This window comes from Sorex fumeus, unplaced genomic scaffold (genome assembly GCF_029834395.1).
Source record: "Sorex fumeus unplaced genomic scaffold, SorFum_2.1 ptg000008l, whole genome shotgun sequence".
NCBI lineage: Eukaryota > Metazoa > Chordata > Mammalia > Eulipotyphla > Soricidae > Sorex > Sorex fumeus.
The window spans coordinates 63,525,542-63,540,087 of NW_026606065.1; the positions used below are offsets into that span (position 1 = coordinate 63,525,542).

Here is a 14,546-nt window from a genome sequence, read left to right on the forward strand (position 1 = left end):
ATAGTATATTTATGGAAAGTAACATCCTTAGTTTCACAATGCCGTTTTGTTTGTTCATTTTAATTTCTTTCCCCCTTACACTTTATATCAACATTGTGGTTTACAAAGTTGCGCCTGAGGATTTGCTATAGACATTCAATATGCCAACACAAATCCCACCACCATTGGACCTTCCCACCACCATCATCTCCAGTTTTCCCAACACCCCTCAAGCTGCTCCCATAGCCAGCCTTTATTAACTTATTTTATATCGTTTGTTATAATTTGCTAAAGTAATGATCAAAAAATGTTTCCTTAGAAGAAAGTTACTGAAGATTTTATATCTGACCATGGAGCTAGTTAATCCTTGTATAAGAGATTATTAAGATGTTGTTATACATTAAGTCTTCTTTGTTGTTGCTATTTTGTTAGTTGAAATTGGATGCCTTACATTATATTCCATCAAATCTGGTGTGCTATTCCTAGATTATCAGTGTTATAGAATTTGATGTGATTCACAGCTGTGAATTCAGAAACGAGGTAATGCAGCTGGAGTTAAATTTTTAACTGGGTGGTGTTTTCAGGCATGTGTGTGACTGCCAGGACTTCCAGAACTGAAGGGAGATGGGAGAAGGTAGCCCATGCTAGACCCCAGAAAAGACTGGAGAATCCATCATAAAACCCACACATCTGAGTTTTTTAACAGAATAATTTCTTGATGAGACTTCCCCCCCACTCACCCCCCAGCAATGGAGTCCAGTCTGGAGCATGGCAACAATTGTGGAGTGTGGAGATTTTTAGCTTCTGGTGTGCTGGTTGATAAGATATTTTCCTTTGATAATCTTGCTTCTTAACATCTAGGAAAGACAAAGAGGATAAACCACTCTAAGACTGTTTCAGAGCATCCGAGTGCAAGGATGTGAAGAAGGCGGTTTAATCAAATGAAACATGTGGCTCCTAGTTCTAGACTTAATGCACTCACATTTTGAATTTCTTCCTTGCTTTTGTTAACTGAACTGTCAAAAAAGGCTTTTGATTTTGTTAATAGATGTTTTTACTTTTTGCCAAAACATCTCATTGACTCCCATTGCTTTGGTTACAATGTATGTCTTTGAACTCCAAAATGGACTCTATTGTGTATAGAACATAGTTTTTGACTTCAAGTCCAGTTTTTAATTTAATTTTTAAGTATAACTTTCACAGTCCTGATATTAAAGTACAGTTGACTCATAAAAAAATAACTTTAGCCTTTTTTCTTTTGGGGATTCAGGGGGATCAGGGCCACACCTGATAGTGCTCAGAGATTACTCCTGGCTCTGCACTCAGCAATCACTTCTTGATGGTTGGGGAAACTATATAGGGGGCCTGGGAATAATCTTGGGCCAGCTTTAAGCAAGACAAGTGTCCTAAGTGCTGTACTGTCTCTCCTGTCCCCTTTCCTAGCCTTTTTATAGAAAATCTTATTTAAGTATATACACATACAAGTTAGACATCTGTAATGTATCATTGACTTCTCCCACAATTGTATACCTAATTAATTATGACTCAAATTTTTATACGCTTTGTCTTTCATATCTGTAATCATTCTCATCCTGAATCAGATCAAGATCGGTTCTTAGATAAACTATTAAATTTTAGTTTACGATGTATTTGCCTCAAGATTTTATTTTTATAAGTATTTATTCTTCCTGCACTTAGAATATTCCTTATTAATAAGGAAACTCTAAAATCCTTTGAAACAACCTCTAATTTAAAAATGATACCTAAAAGTTTCAAGTGTTTTAATAAAATAATTTTATTAACTTTATTTTATACCATTTTTTATTTTCCATATGTAAGTGAGATATGCTGCTGCAGTTGGATATTTTTACATGTAATGTAAGAAATTGCTTATAGTGGCCGAAAGGGACTATTTTATCTAAAATACAAATAATTTCCCCCTTAAGCTATATTAAACACATTTAAGAATGTCAAAATGAAATAATAGCTCTAACAGTCATTAATAAAAAGAATTTTAGAGGAAAATTTTTAATGTAATGTCATAAGATAGTAACTATACTAAATCATAAGACATTTGACATTAGTCTCTTATAAGAAATTTAAGATAATATATTTCAGAGTACTACAAGTTATAACAATGATCTATGATATGGAGTATACAGATACTCAAGGAGTCTTATTACTTTATGTTGTCATAACAATTTCATATATATGCTTGGCCATTTTAATCATTTATTTTCACCAAAGTGTGATATAATACTGGATACAAACATATACATGTATATATATAATTATTTTTGCATATAGTTTTTTTGTCATATAATTTTTCCTCACTCCAGTTTTGTATTGTTATCTGAAGTATCTTTGAGAGAAGTATCGACTGAGACAGGCTGAGAATAGGCTATGGTACCAGAAAGATGATGGAGCACAAGGAAATGCAGAGTATTTTAAATCTTGCAAGGATTTTGTTTTTGCTATGAGTAAAATAGGAACTTTCACAGTTTATGACAAAAAAGTAACATAATTTTTTTTATTAGTGAAACTCCACATAAAAAAGTAGCATAATTCTAATGTTAGACTAATTTTTTTGGATTTTTGGGTCACACCTGGCAATGCACAGGAATTACTCCTGGCTCTGTACTCAGGAATTACCCCTGACTTTGCTCAGGGGACCATATGGGACGCCGGGAATTGAACCCTGGCTGGCCGCATGCAAGGCAAATGTTCTACCCACTTTGCTATTGCTCCAGCACCCAAATGTTAGATTTTAAAGGTCACTTTGTAGGTGATAATAAACTGTAAATTATGGAAGAATGGAAAGAAAGAATAAGAAATGAGAGTAGTAAGTAAGCTATTGCTATGATTGAAGTTCAAGTGATGATTTGATATGATATAAGGGGTAGTACTGAATAGAATGGGAAAGATTTGTATTGCTACTTAAAAAAAAACTTTATACACTCTTTACTTTTGCATTTTTCCTCTAAAATTTAATTTTTTTCAATAACTTAAAACATCAAGTGAGTTTTGATAGTTGCTATTCATTTCTTTATATTTCTAAGGAAAATTTTTAAGGTTACTTATCAAGTAAAGCTGTGAGAAAAATAAGAATCAAATATGACTCCCGATATCTTGCTCTCAGCAGATAGCAGTATAAAACCAGCATTTGTGAGAATAAGAAATCTGTGCATGAAACAGTTTTGAGGCAAGAGGAAAATGGGAAGGTTTAGTATTAGACTTAAGATGTTTGAGATGTTTTTTAACATCTGAATAGATATATCACCTAGAGTATTGAATATGTATTCCAACATTATAGAAGTTTGTCTGGAAATGATCTCTTGGAGAGGAAAGAAGATTGTTCTACTGTTAATAAAGAAAGATAAGATAACTGTGAATAAATATAAACTGTCATTTACTATTTGAGAAAAATGATGAATGGCTTCATAACCATTGGGTCCATTTGCTCAATGATATATTAACAAATACATTTTAAAGGTATATTTTAGAGATAAAGAAGAATGTTCTCTCTTGTTCTTCTGCTCTCTGAATATGCCCAGGCTGACTGCAGGATCAGCTAGGGTTCAAGTGCCCGGACAGGTGGCATATTCAGTCAGCGACAGGTACTGAGCACAGAGGTCTCACCCACAAATGCACTTGGGCTAACACTGGAGTCAAAGGAAAGCCAGGCTGGGAAGAAGGGAACTGATGATGATAATTTGTGAGAGTCCTAGTTACAGGTACAGAGCATGTGGATCTCACCCACAAGAACAGGGCTGTGGGCTGGAGACTAAAGGAAGGGAAAGCCAGGACAAAATATCAGGATACATTGGAGTACAGTGCAGAAAAGGCTGAAGGATACAATTTCAGATTAGGAAAATGCACACTGAACAGAGAGTGGCGCAAAGACAGGACCATTTTTTTTGTATATTATTGGAACCTCCACCATGTAAATGACCCAACTTCATAGCTTCTCGGATAATTTCAGAAGAAACAGTATTATAAAACTTTTCAAAATTAATTGTTTTTATAAATCTTCCATTTATTTGCATTATATGGTTATTTAGTTGGAACGGATATACCACAAAGGGGGTAAAATGTATTCCATTTTAAAACTCAGCATGGTTGTAGAAAAAAGAACTATGAACCCCCCACTGCCAAAAAATAAAAAATAAAAGCATTTTCTTAGATAGAATGATAATTGCATGAATGAGTTTGAATTAGTGTTAGAATCGAATGCATGAGAAATAAAAGATATATTTTAAAGATACATTTTAGAGATAGAGAAGAATGTTCTCTATTGCATTCAAAGCATTTGAATACTACTGTGTAAACGAGTGAGTAAATAATCAAAAATCCTAACTTATGAAGTGTTCTTTGCGTGACTTAGTTATCAGAGGAGTTCTAATTACATAACTCTTATTTCTCTTGGGGGAAAATGATAACTCCACACAAATACAATTGTCTATACAGGATGTTTGCAATAACTTTCTATTAATAACAACCAAAAGGACTGTTCAACTTTATGTTAACCTGTAGTGGAAGCAACACAAAAGAAGCAGGAAGTTGCAGACACCAACCTGCAATCACTCATTCTCAATTTCTCTCATAGTTAGCTTTGCACATAGAGTAAAATGCCTAATCAAAGCTCAGTTCCAGATAAATTGTAAACTGAAGGAAATATTCAATATTCTTAGGAGGGGCGGTGATGCCACAAATTATAATACTTTTCAAATATGCAAACTGCAACTATAAATGATACTTGAAACATTCAAGACAAGTATTATAAAAGCAGAAGTGTATGGACTTGAGACTGCAATAGGCATGTGGGGAGAACAGAATAAATGGCTGGACAGAGATTGAAATAAAAGTTGACTCATCACCAACCAGCCTGGTGGCCATGTTCCCTCCTTCATATATTCATCAGTGGTGGCAGGCTGGGGTAGGGAAGTGACTCATAGCCACCGAATGCATGTGCCACACCCACACTCAATATTTGAACACACAAAAAACCTTTGTAGTTTTACCTTTGATTTATCAAGTAATTCATATTCTAATTATTTTAGAAGATAACCAATTATTTTTCTCTCAGCAATACAACCTTTTCAGTTTAGACATATCTGGTGGTGTTTAATTCACTGTAGCTCTCTATTTGAGTTTATTAAGCTCAAATCATCTGTGTTTGGTATATGAAAGGTTTCTTAAATTTAGCTTCTAAATACTGAAATGGAGACAGAAAGTTCAATAATTTTGAGGATATTATTAATTTATGTAGCATTTGAATACTGCTGTGTCCACTAGTGAGTGAATGATCAAAAATCCTAGCTTTTTTTCTCTGTAGCTCTCAAAATTAAAAATTGCATTTAAAATATATTGATGATTAGGCTTAGAAATGTGAATGCCAAGTCAATACAATTCTAAACAACCCAACTTAAAAAGATTAGACCCCAGTTTATACAATGCTCTTAATGGCAGTGTTTCTAATATCATGTTGCTCACCAGAATGATCATCCCCTAATCCAGCTCACGTCAATTTATTTCTCCCAACCCACCATGAGAAGTTTAGCTCTGTAAACTTTTTTGCAGGTTCTTTTGCTTTGGGCCATTTGTTGTTTTCTTGCACTGTTTCTTTGTATTCCCACAAGTCTGTTTTTTTTTATTTTAATGTTTTAATTTTTAAAATTGCTTTTTTTTTGGTCCACATTCAAAAACTAAAGGCTTATTACTAGAAATGCACTAAGGAATCCTGGTTCTCCACTTATGAATCACTTCTGGTGTTGCTCCAGGAGGCATGTGCATTTTACATTGCCAGGGATTGAAACGGGGTGGCAGAAAGAGAAAAGAAATCGTTAGGAAATAGAATGGAAAGGTAAGTAATCTCTGTGGTAAAATATAGAATAACAAAACAATTTCAAATAAAGGTACATAAATATAGAGAAAACTCGAAAGGTTCAGGACAATTATTATAAAAGCAGAAGTTTATGGACTTAACCATGTAAAATATATTTGTAGCTCTGGTGAGAGTAGAAAATCTGAAGTAGAAGGATATAATAAATAGGAATTTCACTGTGGGTGGGTAGTGATAAACGCACACTAGTATACTGTCCACCACATAAATGTAGGAAGAAAAGCAGTATGAGTACAATATGAACCCTGGTATTAAGGAACTGTTAAATACTCATTTAGAGAAATTTGTCAAGTTGTAAATGAATGCTGCAAAAAAAATATTTGAAAGGGAGTGAGGCATGGATCTGAAAATGAAAAAGAAAACTGAAAGAAAGAACAAGAGACAAGAAGTCAAGTTATATTCAGCCTAATGATAGGCAAACAGTTGAAACTGATTGTTTGGCAACATGGCTGGAATAAGAGCCAATTGGATATCTTCCCCTCTTATTATTCCTTTTATTCTTTTTATCTATAAAGAAATTCAGATTCATGTTCTTAAAAATAATGATATAAAATGACAGAGCAATCTCTCTGCAAAGACTGAAAGTTATTGTTGTTACTAAATAGACTGGCCTGACACAGAGGTAATTTTTAGATAATTTTAACATGTGTAATTTCTACTTTTTTTTCTGTGGGAGAAAAAATGGCCACAGTCTCTCATTATTTATTTGTTCATCAATGCATGCATACAGTGTTAAAGTCATGAAAATATACAGATATCTGTGGTAATCTGTTTAATGTTACTTCTTATCAAAAAAGAATATTTGAAGTAGAAATGTGGAAGAGTAGATAGATCAATCAGGTTGTTTGTTCACCTACAAAAAACAAAAGAAAAAACAGTGAATGTGCATTTATCTTTGCTTCCTCACCCCAAAATAAAATCTGCCGTTTTAAACTTAAACAAGTATTAGGTCACTGTCCTCCGGTTGTTCATCGATTTTCTCGAGCAGGCCCAGTAACGTCTCCATCATGAGACTTTGTTGTTACTGTGTTTGACATATCGAATACGTCACAGGTAGCTTGCCAGGCTTTGCCATGTGGGCAAGATACTCTCAGTAGCTTGCCGGGCTCTCTGAGAGGGGCAAAGGAATAGAAACTGAGTTGGCCATGTTGGCTGCTTGCAAGGCAAGCACCCAACCCACTGTGCTATCGCTCCAGCCCATAAACAAGTATAGGGACTTTATATATTAAATTAGGTTAATGTGGTTTTACAACAGACAAGATTTCAGAGTTTAGGATAGAGAACAAATAACACAGCAACAGTTCTATAATGTGTTATCATAACACTGTTGCCTGCATATTTTCTTGTGTGTGTGTGTGTATATGTGTGTGTGTGTGTGTGTGGTATGTATGTGGTTGGAAGTGGGGGTATGCATAAACACACCTGGCTGTACTCAGGCCATACTCCTAACTTTGCACTCAGGGGTCACACTTTCTTATTTTTTTTCAACTTTTTTGTTTACACTCTGCAGTTCCCAGGGCTTACTTCTGACTGTGCAATCAGGAAGCACTTATGGATGATTTGAGATTATATGGGGTGCTGGTGATTGAACATGTGCTGACTCCATGCAAGGCAAGATCCCTACTCTCTATACCATCACTTAGTGCATTATTCACTGTCACATGAAGAAAAAATACTAATTAGATATCATCCCCTTATTTCTCTTTTATTATACACTATCTTAAGGAGGGCTGGAGAGATAGTGCGGCAGGTAGAGTGTTTGCCTTGCATGTGGCCGACCCAGGTTTGATTCCTCTGTCCCTTTCGGAGAGCCTGGTAAACTACCAAGAGTATCCCACCCACAGAGCAAAACCTGGCAAGCTCCCCATGGCATATTCGATATGCCAAAAACAGTAACAACAAGTCTCACAATGGAGATGTTACTGGTGTCTGCTCAAGCAAATCTATGAACAATGGAAACACAGTGCTACTGTGCTATCTTAAGGAACTGTACATCTGCTATATATATATATTTATATAAATATATATATGTGTGTGTATGTGTATGTGTTATTTTGGATATTGCATGTTAATGAAATTATATATGCTTTATTGACTATTTTTTCTATATTAAAATATCATATTTTAACACTCATCCATGTTATAATATGTTCAAGTAGTTCATTCGTGTTTATTACTAAAAATACTGCAAAGGGTTAATATACCTTGTTCAAACATTCATTAATCGAAGAACTGATTTAGTTCTAATGGGGCTGGAGCAACAGCACAGCTCGTAGGGCATTTTCCTTGCATGCGGCCAACCCGGGTTCGATTCCCAGCATCCCATATGGTCCCCTAAGTACTGCCAGAGGTAATTCCTGAGCACAGAGCCAGGAGGAACCCCTGTGTATCACCGGGTGTGACCAAATAAGAAAAAGACAAAAAGAAATTAGTTCTGATTTTAGGTTATTATAATTATTGCTGCTATAAAATGTTAACACAAAAATTTGTAGACGTATTTTGATTTCAATTGGGTATGCATTTGATGAAGAATCACTTTGTTGTGAAATAAATCTGTGTTCATATTTTTAAGACAACTTGAACATAAGTGCCATTGTATTCTACATTCCTACCAGTATCTTGATTTATATCCTATAGACTTACTGACCTTGTTGATTATTTGCAAGGTTTCATTGCACTGCATTCTCAGAAGTTCTTGTTCACATCTGACTTTTTTATTCTAACCATTCAAATGGTGTTCAGAGGTAATTTATTGTGATTTGTTTTGCAATTCCTGGCTACTGAAAGATTTTGAATATCTTTTTATAGGTTTCATGGTCAGTTGTGCTGCTTCTTCAGAAAAATGGCTATTCAGATTTTACCTGGTTATATTTTTATCATTCTATTTATCTTTTATGAAATTATAAGTGTTCATATATATATTTAAACATATATTTCTTATAAAATACTTGTTGTAAATGTATTTTCCCATTTTGCATTACATTGCTTAATTAATCGTATAAAGTTTCTTATTTTCATTTTATTGAGGTTCTTCATGTTTCTTTTCAAGTTGTAATTTTTAGTTTATACCTAAGAATTATCTTGAAAAAATCTAAATCCATACATATTATCCCTGTATTTTCTTCGTTCATTCATTCGTTCGTTCATTCCTTCCTTCCTTCCTTCCTGCATCATATTACCTCTCAGACTGAGGTCATTGATCTGTTTTGTGTTGTTTTTTCATATCATGCATGGAAAGAATTCAGGTCTATTCTTTGTCATGATTCTATTTGTCTCAAAATCATATTAAAATGCAATGTTTCAACAAATGATGAATCAGAAGACCTTTATAAAAAATCAATTGGTCTATTTTTAATTATGTTTTACTTATTTGGCTTATTTGAAGTACCATGTGGATTTTAAATTGATGTCCAATAATGTTACCTGGTACGCTAACAGAGATTGACTCGATACAACAATGTTATCTTAAAAATATTTGTTTTGGGCTGAGAGATGATACAGGGATTAAGGAATTTGTCTTTCCTGTAACTGACCTGCATTCAAATTCCTAGCACTTCACATGGTTCCCTGAACCCTGCCAGGATTGACCCCTGATCATAGATCCCTGGAAAAATTCCTAAGCATGGCAGAATGTTAAACAAAAAACACTAAAAATAATCATTCTACTGAAGCATGACTTCTATTAATCTAGAACTTCATTAATTACTCTTATAATGTTTTATAGTGCTCTAAATGCATTTGTCACGTATTTTATTAATTTATGTTAGTTTCTGTTGTGATGGTTTTGTAAATCAAATTGTTCACATACTTTTAGTTTTGATAATTAATTTTAAATATATAACATATTATTTATTTAGTATATACATAGTACACTGAATTTACCTTATATCCTTGATGAGTCTGCTTATTAGTTTTAATAGCTTTAATGGATTCCTTCAGAATTTTGACATACACGATAATGTTTTCTGAAAATCAAACCAAAAAAAAAGCTTTGTTTCTTTCTATAATCATTGGAGCATACCTATTTTCTAAATTTTCTTCTTAAAACATCTAATAACATATTGATAAGAAGTGGAATGAATTGGCTGATATTGAGGGAAAATCATCTACTTTATTACCAGGTATATAATTGTTTGTTTGTATTTTGGAAATGTCCTCAGTTTGCTTTAATTACTAATATTTTACATGTTTATACTTAAAATTACATTGAATTTTGTCATATAATTTTCTAAACTTTTAGGTGATCATGTAATGTGGATTATTTTAATGCCACCCACTAATATAATACTAGTTATATATGTATATATTAATAAAATACTATAACATATTAACTAATAGAATATCAAATTATTTTTGTGCGTCAAATTCATGAAATGTTCTTTTAATCTTTCATTCCAGCAAGTCCCACTCAGTTATGAAGAATACTTATTTATAAATTTCTGTATTATATATTTGTAATTTGCTAAGCATCTTTGTACAAATATTCAAAGTTATATTGTGTTCTTTTTCATTTATTTTTAAAGGTTGTCATTGATTTTGCATCTAGGTTATACTGGCAATATACAACAAATTAATTTGCAGACAATTTTTCTATACATTTTAAAATTTAAATTATCATTTCATTATATAATTTTGACATCCTGATGGTACAAGCTCAAAAGATCATGTACAGCATCATTGGTCTGATTGAGCCAAGAAGGCATCGATCACATCATGCCATTTTCGACACTGTAGAACTGTTCCTCAGAATATGCAAAAAAAGAGGCATTGGTGGTGTCAGTGTCCTTGTCAACACGAAGTTGGCCATAAAAATCGATTCATTCAAATAACTAACAATCCAAATCAGATGATTACACTTGAATAGACATGGTTTAATGCTAACAGTTTCTATCTTCATTGTCTACGCACCAACATCCAATTACTACAAAAAAATTCAGAAGTTCTACATGGAACTGGAGAAGTTCTATAAAGAAGACCACACCTCCCACAAGATCATTGTTGGTGATTTTAATGCCAAGATAGCACCAAAAAGATCAGCCAAAGAACTCCACATCAGGACCCACGGCCTAGAATGGCATGAATAGGGTGACAGACAGTCTGAGTTCATCATGTCAACCAAGACTATCCATGGTAACTCATAGATCCAGAAGACTGAATCTCAATGTTGGACTTGGGAGTTTCCCAGTGGATGGTTCCACAATGAAATTGACCACATCATATTCAATCGACGGTTTTACCTGACTGATGTCGCTGTTGTCCCAAAATTCCAAACAGGATCCTATCACTGTCTCTTTTGTGCAAAATTTTGCTTCACAGAGCAGGGAGAGAGGGCTGCAAAGTTAAAGAAGAGAACTCCCAGAATGACCACTAACTGGGAGCTCTTTGGAACTATTGCAGCAACATGGAAAGATGCCATCAATAACAACATTGAGGAGGAATAAAATCGACTGGTTCAACACCTCCATGATTGTGCGAGGAATGCCGAGAGAGATAGCCACAAAAAAAGCCTATGTTTAAAAACTCTTGAGGTTATTCGCCAACATGGCTTGGTGCAAGCCTCAGGCAAGAGCAAGCAAACTCCGAACTCACAAAAGAGTAGAGAGAAGCGATAAAGGATGACCTCAAAGAGAGAAGAGCAGCAGTGCTGGCAGATGCAGCAGAAGCCAGGAAAAGTGTTCGCAACTCCTGCCTGTACTTCATCAACTACAAGACCAAGATAACTGCCTTCTGATGTCCTTATAGATCACATCTTCCAGAAGGGCAATGGAGAAGATTATCCATGACTTCTACTCAGATCTCTTCAATAACCACATCCACCTGCCCACATACCAAATTCTGCATGATGGATATGTTGTTCCCTACGTTCTCCCTTCCAAAATCCAACATGCCATTTCATCGGTAAAGAAGCGAACAGCTTCATGCCCAGACAAGGTCAGACCCGAACACCTGAAGAACCTGCCATCGGTACTCATCAATACACTTGGCTTGGTTATTCACACGCTACCTGTCTGAATGTAAGGTTCTATCCCAGTGGAAAAACAGCAGAACTGTACTACTGTACAAGAAGGGAGATATCCATGGCATTGGCAACTATCGCCTGATCTGCCTATTGTCTGTCATCTAAAGGCTGTTCACTCGAGTCATTCTGAATAGGATTGGCAGAACACTAGATGAAGGACAACCATGCAAGCAAGCTGGGTTGCGCAAAGGATTTAGCATGATTGACCATATCCACATGATAACTAACCTCATTGAGGTTTCTTGGGAGTTCAAGATGCCGCTCTGTCTAATGTTCATTGATTTAAAGAAGGCCTTTGATTCTGTTGAGATGGAAGCAGTCATTGAAGCCTAGCGAAACAGGGCATTCAAACTCAATACATCAGGATCCTCTGTGAGCTGTATTACAGATTCACTACAAGGATCTCACAATTCTACAAATATGTGATCATCCATGTCCAGAAAGGGGTTCGGCAGGGTGATACCATTTCACCAAAACTCTTCAGTGCCACCCTCAAGAACGTTATGCAATGACTAGAATGGGAAGGAATGGGAGTGAGATAGATGGTCGGCAACTACACCACCTACGCTTTGCTGATGACATCATTCTAATAACATGAAACATTAGCCAAGTGCCACAAATGCTGGCCAACTTTGACTGTGAGTGTGAAAAGGTTGGACTACAGCTGAATCTCACGATGACAATGTTTATGAGAAATAGTCTTGTTTCTGACATTCCGTTCACTCTCAATGGAACAAACATCTCCAAATGCAACAGTTATGTGTACCTAGGTCGAAAAGTCAACATGACGAATGACTTGGCACCTAAATTGAGCAGGAGGAAGAGAGCGGCTTGGAACCCCTTCAAGAGCTTTGAAGAAATAGCTAAGAGAACAAAGAACCGCCGGCTCTGGGCACATCTCTTCAATTGCACTGTTCTTTCTGCATTAACATATGCCTCAGAGAACTGGGCCCTATGAAAGGAGGATGAGAATGCTATTCAGGTCTTCCAAAGAGGAATCAAAAAACTATAGTTGGAATATCACGCTTCACTCAAATGAGAGAAAAAATCCAAAGTTCTGATTTCCGTTGACAGTCAAGGATCAGGAATGCTATCTCGTTTGCCAAGGCATCGAAAATCAGATCACATGACAGTAATGAGATTTGGAGACGAGTGCTGAACTAAATGACTGGATTCCACAGGACGTCAAAAGATGGTGCGGCAACCCACCTACGAGATGGTCAGTCTTCTTCTTTAAGACCCTGAATGATCAGTTTGAGGCTCTTCTTGTTCCTGTAATGAGCACACACCATTGGACTACACTAACATGCAACAAGGATGAATGGAGACATTACTGGCACCCGCTCGAGCAAATCAATGAGTAATGGAATGTCAAGTGATCAAGGGAATTTTGACATCCATTTATTTAATTTGATTACTTACAAAAAACAGAGAAAATTTTGTTATCACAAAGATAAATGAAAGAAGGGTCATTATTCTTATTTTACACAAAACAGATCTGATTTTAACTCATGCATCATTCTAGTAATTTGTTTTCTTTTTTCTATGATTAATCTAATTCAATGTTATCAATTCTATTGATTTTTAAAGAACCAGCTTTCAGATTTTTTTTACTAATAGTTTATATTAAGCTGGTGATACCAAACTGTGTTGTATATGTGATGTCAGGAGAAAAATGATATAGAACCAAGAACAGTAAGCAACATAAATTGACTACCCAGAGTAAGACACCAGGCTAGGGACTAATTCCAATTTATGGTAGTTAAAAAACTTCACTGTAATTTTATGAAACCCTTCAAAGACTGCTTTATTATGATCAAGGTGGTAAAGTGTAGGTGAATGTTAAGTGACTGCTGAGTGAATTCTAACTCATTATATGATCATAAGAATATTTCAAAAGACCAAAAGCATGCTTACCAGCCCTGGGACAGTTTATTGTTACCATGGAAACTCATGAAAGTGGCCAAATATGGCCAGAACTACTGACCTCAGGTATTGTCACCCATTTGGGAAAGACAGTGGGAAGCAATAGGATATACAGGAAGTCTAAAACCATGCAAAAGAAACTAAGACAGTACCTGCTGTTTCCTTTTGCACTCCCACTTGACATGCCTGTCGCACTGTGCTTTCTATTTTACTCTTTTTTAGAAATGAACAGTACTGAATGCATGTTTTCTGCTTTTCATCAGAAATCTTTTTCAATAAGTTTTACATATTTTGTGTTCTCCATGTTTTCCCCTTTTGGAAATGGAAGAACCAGGGTAGAGGGATGTGCAAGTCAATCCTCCAATACTCCTTCTGCTTTATTCGTTTATATCTCCAATATTCTATTGCTCACCTATATAGTCTCAGCAATAGAATGTGGATGCAGTGTGAAAACAGTGGACATTCTACCAATGTTAGGAAGATATTCTGTGTAATAAAGTTGGGTACAGGAGAGGCAGATTTATAGTCTGTTTGCTTTTTGAGCCAGATTTCACGAGAAGATAGTCAAACTAATCTTTACAAGACTGAAAAACCTGCGGACCCAAACCCATCTACATTCCAGTCCTTTGCTGCAACTAAAATAAACTAGGCAAACTATGTAAGAGTTGTATTTTGTATTCACCAGGACAGTAGGAATTGCTGTATGCTCATCAGAGACAA

At 35.3% G+C, this 14,546-nt stretch overlaps 1 long non-coding RNA gene across 1 annotated transcript in view; it reads right to left on the reverse strand.

The window, feature by feature from the left end:
• Positions 1-6,638: 6,638 nt before the first annotated feature.
• LOC130019383 (uncharacterized) overlaps positions 6,639-14,546 on the reverse strand; it is a 43,438-nt gene continuing 35,530 nt past the window's right edge. The window contains exons 2-3 of the long non-coding RNA XR_008791753.1: positions 9,764-9,846; positions 6,639-6,734 (exon numbers count right to left, since the gene is read on the reverse strand). This is a non-coding gene — a long non-coding RNA (uncharacterized LOC130019383). The remainder of the gene's footprint in view (positions 6,735-9,763; positions 9,847-14,546) is intronic.